This window comes from Mus caroli, chromosome 11 (genome assembly GCF_900094665.2).
Source record: "Mus caroli chromosome 11, CAROLI_EIJ_v1.1, whole genome shotgun sequence".
Lineage (NCBI taxonomy): Eukaryota > Metazoa > Chordata > Mammalia > Rodentia > Muridae > Mus > Mus caroli.
In genome coordinates this window covers 110,022,108-110,028,372 of record NC_034580.1, presented here as the reverse complement: position 1 = coordinate 110,028,372, position 6,265 = coordinate 110,022,108, and the positions used below count along the sequence as shown (strand labels likewise).

The 6,265-nt window shown below is 51.0% G+C and overlaps 2 long non-coding RNA genes across 2 annotated transcripts; both read left to right on the top strand.

Annotated features, from left to right (window-relative positions):
• The first annotated feature begins 418 nt into the window (after positions 1-418).
• On the top strand, positions 419-1,738 carry LOC110304282. The gene is made up of 3 exons (XR_002379050.1): positions 419-649; positions 855-1,070; positions 1,436-1,738. It is a non-coding gene; the product is annotated as an uncharacterized LOC110304282 (long non-coding RNA).
• Positions 1,739-2,981: 1,243 nt separating this feature from the next.
• Positions 2,982-4,170, top strand: LOC110306011. The gene is made up of 4 exons (XR_002379217.1): positions 2,982-3,034; positions 3,508-3,619; positions 3,844-3,941; positions 4,038-4,170. It is a non-coding gene; the product is annotated as an uncharacterized LOC110306011 (long non-coding RNA).
• The last annotated feature ends 2,095 nt before the right edge of the window (positions 4,171-6,265 follow it).

The following is a 6,265-nucleotide window of genomic DNA, read 5'->3' as shown; positions in this document are numbered from 1 at the left end:
CCCCTCCCCTCTCCCATCTTTGTTCAGAATGAACTCCTTAAACGCAGGAGTGGAGGTCCTGTGCATCTGGTGGAGACACACTTTACAGCCTCCTGCCCTCTCCTGCTGGCCCAGTTCTTTGCCCATCAAACTGTTCCTCCCTTTAACTCCCAAGAGAGTCGTGCCCAAATACCAGGTCCTACTCCTCACTGATCCGAGGCTACCCTTATCATAGCATAACTGTTTGGGGACACATTTTCCTTCCTGTCCCCAATGAAGCTCCAAATCAAGGGTAGCGTTCATGGTCTAATTGAACAATAGCTCCAGGGCTGGCCGCTGAGCTGATGTAGATCAGTTGTGAGTACATAACGGATGACAGCCCCGCCCCACCCAGCCCCACCCAGCCCCACCCAGCCCCACCCAGCCCGTCTGCCTCTAAGAGTCCTTCCTCCACCTCCTACTGACTTACTCACTCTACCATCTTGTCACAGCACTTACACTCTTAGGGCCCCTGGGATATCTATTAATCTGACTATATCCTGTCACCCTTCTGGGCCAAACCACTTCCACTCTGCTGGCAGATCCCATGTGGGAAGAGAGTGAGCAGGGGAGGGTCCATTCCCCATCCTGAGGTTGTTGGTGGAAGACATTCACAGGATTCCTCCTTCAGGTCCCTTCAGATGGCCCCCACTAACTTAGGGGTTACAGGGTACCTTTGACTGTGGTCACCTTCCTGTGACTTGACTTACAGGTGCAGAACACCATGGGGTAGCATTTCTTTATCCTCTTTTTTTAGCCGATTCCCTCCCTGACTAGATTTACCTTCTGTCTCATGTCTGGATTTTAGAATGGGCTTGCATTTCCTGTACACACAGCGATGGCTGGGCATCCTGGAAGTGGGGCAGGCAGCTGAAGAACAGAGAAGCAAGGTTTCCACTTCACCCTACCGTACACATGCTTTGGACTTTGGAATCGAAGTTCAGGGGGCATTTTAGACCTGTCAGTTTGAGGACGGACTCAGTCAAGAGGCACAGTGGGGGCCCCTGTGCAGGATGCTCATGCCAGGATAAAGAGATGAGCACTCATGCGAGGTGGGATGTTACAAAGGTCCCTACATCTCTTGGTGCTACCCTTGAGAACCTGACCCAGGCCCACAAAGCTCCTCCAAACCCAGACAATAGAGTCCTTCAATGGCCAGCTTCAAAAATGAGGAGGTAATAAGGTAACAGGTGGACAGTCCCTTACAACCTTCTGCTTCTGACTGAACAGATCAACACGGTTTGGCCCATTTCCCCCCTCATCCACATTCCTAAACAGCTCTAGAAGAGCCCGAGCCCCTCCCCTTCCCCCTCCCTTCATCCCCCTTCCCTCCTCACAACCATCTGCCCAAGGTTCTTCACAATGTCCTGGGGTCCTATCTCATTTGCCTTCTTGGCAACACCCTGTTACCCTTCAGCAATGATGCGAGAGAGATGGGCTCTGGCTAACTTCAGGTCGCCTAGCAACCCTGACAGACAGACAGCCTGGCCAGTCACTGTTGGCCGCTGATATCCACCTGCCTCCTGAAGCTAGAGGGAGCCACAAATCAAGTGCTGCCCCACCCGGCCTCCACTCTCCCTGCCACCAACATCTGACCTTCTTCAAGCCCCTAAATAGGCAGCTGGGTGACCACCGCTTCTCACCTCGCCCTTTGCCCTCCACCTGAGACCCATTCTGCAGCTTAATCTGTGACATTTAACATAAATAGTTTTCTATTCCCAGCTGACCTTTAATAGCTTTTATCATCAACTGCGGTTCCTGGCAGCCGTACAAAAGCTGCTATCTGTTGCCTCCGTCCCTCCCAACAGAATACCCAAGGAGCCCCTAGCTTTCTCCATGTGAAGCCAGGGGGCCCCTGGAGATGTCTGCTGAGCCTGGAGCTTGCCACTCTCCACCAGGAAATATCGTTCTGTGTTTCAATTAGAATTAGCGGGGAAGCCAGTTATTAAGTGGTTAGTTATTAGGGTAATAGAGATACTCCACATTAACAGGGGCAGCTGCTCGCTTTCCTCTAATGGCCACTTCCAGCCCTGAATCCCTCCCCGATGCTCTATTGTAAATGTGCAGAATGGAAATGGGAGGGAGCAGGTCAGAAAGGGGTGGGGTCTGAAGCTCCTCCTCCCTACTGCGCCCCTCCCACGTGGATAGCATCCCCGAGAAGTGAGGTGCAGAGGTCACTTCAGCCATTCCAAAGTGTGTCTTCACACCCTCAGAAGTAGAAGTCACTGTCTGGGCTGGCGGCCACTTCCTCCGACCCACTCTGAGTCTCTCTCCTCATAAATGGACTCTGTCACCACTGGATGCCTCTCTCAGGGGCTTGGGCTTATTTTCGCTGTTTTGGAGTGGAACCCCAGTCTTGCCTATGTTACCATGGTACCGTGGAACTGCACCGGGCTCCCAAGGTTTGGGTTTTGCCAAACGTTCCGGAGACTCTGAAGGTTCAGAGAAGTGACCAAGGACTCACAAGCTTGAAGACAGGAGAGCTGGGCTCTGGCTCCATTAGGCCAGATGACTCCAGGTAAGTCACATGACCTCTAGGGGGCCAGTGTACAAGTCTCTCCTTGGATACATAGGTTTGGTCTCCTTCCCAGCCACTGTTTTACCCCAGGGCATCCAAAGTGCATGGCTTTCATTGTAGAAGCAAGTCAGAGAAGATGTTCTACAGCTATGGTAGCAAAGTCAGTTAGGGCCCATCAGTATCAGCAGTGGGCCTGGCATCCTGGTCCTACTTCACTGATGCCCAGTGATCTGTTAGTGGAGATGCTCTCAGAATCTGCTCTCCTTCCCGCGGAGTAGGCTAGATAAGAGCAACTCTGCAGATGACTGAGCTCATCCTGTGCACCACATGACCCCAGACATCACTGAGCCCTTGACCCTTGGCTTTCCCATTCAATTATAACATCACGGGGGTCAGTAGCCAATGCAATGTAAGCACCTGCCCAGGGCTGCAAGAAGGGAGCTCTGTCCAGGCTGTGATTGCCAATGCTGCTGTTAGAAAGAGAAATGGCAGCCCAGGGTAGCATCCTTCTCTGTGCACCCTGATAAATATTTGAGAAGGGAGAGGAGAAGAGGGAGACTAGAGATGCAGGAATAAGCAAGGATAGAATGGAACAGCTAGGAAGGGAAGGAAGGGGTGTGGAGGGAGGGAGGGGAAAGAGGAGGAGCTCAATGTAAGAGAGGAGAAGAAATGGAGTGGAAGAGGAGGAGGGAGAGGAGGAAGGAGAGGAGGGAGAGGAGGAAGAGGAGGAGGGACAAAGAAAGGAGAAGGAAGAGGAGGAGGGAGAGGAGGAAGAGGAGGAGGGACAAAGAAAGGAGAAGGAAGAGGAGGAGGAGGGAGAGGAGGAAGAGGAGGAGGGACAAAGAAAGAAGGAAGAGGAGGAGGGAGGAAAGAGGAGAGAAGAGGGAGAGCCCCGGATCTAGAGGAACACTGGGTGGGAGCTGGGGAAGCCAACACCAGGAGAAGGATTTAATTTGTTTTCTTCTGCTCAGCTGTGCCAACAAAAAAGCAAATGAACCTGAGGAGCCCAGACAAGGTAGCTGAGACAAGATGCTGACATGCAGCTTGGACCCAGGGAAAATTATCTTCCTAACTTCTACCGTGGTACCATAATCGCACTCTGGTTCTTGAGGTGGGGGGGGGGGTACTGGAGAGACCCTGGGTTTGATTCCTTTAATCTTTGACACCGCCTGTCACGACGGAGTGTGTAATTAGGACACACTGTACCTTCCCAGAAGCCCAAGCTGCCTGGCAAGAGGCGAGCCGCTGCTGCTAGAGCCACAGCAGTGGACTGGCCGCACTCTTAATTGGCTGATAAACCTTTCTAGGAATTTGTCCAGTTTCCCCAGGGATGGAGCTACGGCTGGACCACTGCAGGGATTGTCCTTCTCAGAAAGCACCAAAACAGCCTCAGTGTGCTCTGAAGGTGGGGATCGACAACAATGTTGTTTTAGGGGTACAGGGTCTTGAGTAAACCCTGGCCTCCTATTCAGTGGCCTGAATGTGTACACATGTTCCTCAGAGCCTCTCAGTATAGCTGGATCAACCCGAGTTGTTCCTACATCTGAACCTCCGTCCTTGCTTGGCCCACCCATCTCACGATGCTCAACTCTAACAGCATGCTGCAACCCCAAAAGCACCAGAAGAGACAGACTTGCCAAGGTAGAAAAAAGACTCTTGTTTTCTATACCAGGTAGCCAGAAAGGGCTGAGGGAGGCTCCAAGGAGATGAGAAAGCAGAAGATGATGCAGGTGATACAGGTGATGCAGGTGATGCAGGGATGATTAGGAGGCTACCTCTTTACAGAAGGGACTCAGGGAAACTGGATCACCCGTTTAGAGTCCAGATGGTATGGAAATGGGTCACTGTTGTTTACTGCAGATCCCATCATGAAGGTATATTCACTGCTACCAAAAGGGGAGCTATTCCTCCCTCTCCCGGGAACCCAACCTCTTTTTTCATGTACAGGTTTCTTCCTTCCAACCAGTACTGACCCAAAAGCCTACAGGCATAGGCAGTAATGTTCCTCTCCCCTGAGCCATTCTGCTCAACTGGCCCTTTGCATTAAAAGCTTACAAAGAGCCTGTGTCCATTCACCCATCAGCTGGAGCATCAGACCTCAGCTCTGAAGTGTGGGGCCAGCCAGAGGAGTAAAGGGTGGGGGGGTGAATCTAAAAAGTGACTATGAGTAGGGACCCTAGCCTATGCTGGGAATCCAGCACTGCCCTGCTAGGGTTGGGAGTCCTGAGCAAGGACAGGACAACCTCTCAAGGTGATGTAGGACTCTTGAGGTCTGCATAGCATTGTGCCAATCAGTGAAGCTCTGCATAAATCAGACCAGCTTCACATAAATCTCAGCTTCCTCATAGCGCCGAATGGCCACTGGCCTGGGTGACACTCCTGACCTTGCTCAGGTCTCTTTTCTTAAATGCAAAGTGACAACTGAAGGGATATCTGAATTCTATTCAGGATTGTCATGAGCAGTGAAGGTGACGGTGAATGTCAGAATCTGGCACAGGGGACTAGGATTCCTTCGGTACCTTCTCATCGAGACCTTTGGACCCAGCTAGGATGAGTCCAGCAATTGTTAGGGCCTACATGACTCTAAAGAATGAGACCCTCCAGGTCTCCCTGGTCATGATCCTCCAGGAGGCCCATTCTAGCTACCCCAAGGGTGTTCAATAGTGGTCCCAACAAAGAAGGTTGTTGCTTCAGCCTGAATGTGTGCCCCTTCCCTCTCTTCCCAGGGCATGTGTCGGAGACATTATTTCTTTTGCAGTGCTGGGAATCGAACCCACGGCCTTATGCACAGTAAGCAAGCGTTCTGCCATGCAGTCACATCCCCTGTCCCATTTTTTGCTTTTTATTTTGAGCCAAGTTCCCAGCGAAAGATCCAGGTAGAGGTCGAACTCACTTCATAGTCCAAGCAGACCTTGCCCTTTTGATCTTCTTGCCTGAGTTTTGAAACCTCAAAGTCCACCCCCAATGACACACTTCCTCCAACAGGGTCACAGCTCCTAATCCTTCTCAAATCACACCACTCCCTGAGGACTACGCACTCAAATCTGTGAGCCTTTGGGGGCTTTTCCTGTTTAAACCACCACAGAAATTGGCACACATGTCCAGGTGACCCAGTCAGTATATGTCTTCTGAGGAAGGACACCTGTCAGATCCACCCTCCTCTGAGAAACGGTAGTACACCTCTAACTCCAGGAGTCATTTAGTCAACGGATACAGGAAACACACTCCCGCATGTCTGTTGCAGCCACATTGTTGCTGGGTGGGTTTTTTTCTTTTTCCTAGAAATGTCTTCCTTTGTTGGTCTGAAAGATGACCTCTTAAAACTCCTAACCAAAGGTCCCTCTTCAGTCTCCAGTTTCACACAGCACAGCCTAGCTCTTTAAAAGCAATGATAGCATTTGTTTTTTGTATGTGTGTTGGGGGAAGTGGGCCGCGACACACATGTGGACATCAAAGGTCAACTTAATGGAGCCAGTTCTCTCTTTATACCATGTGGGACCAGAAGAATGAACTCAGCTCACAGCTTAGTAGCAAGAATTCTTACTAAGTCGCCCTCAAATCTTAAGGTAACATTTCTTACCATTTGCCTTTTGCGGTGGTTACAAATTGCCTCAAACTGAAGAAGAGGTTCTGGTGGTTAAAACTCTTGACACATCTTTGAAACCACCACACTACCCATTTACACAGACAGACACATTCTTGAGCCATCTCCCCCCCCCCCCCCCCCCC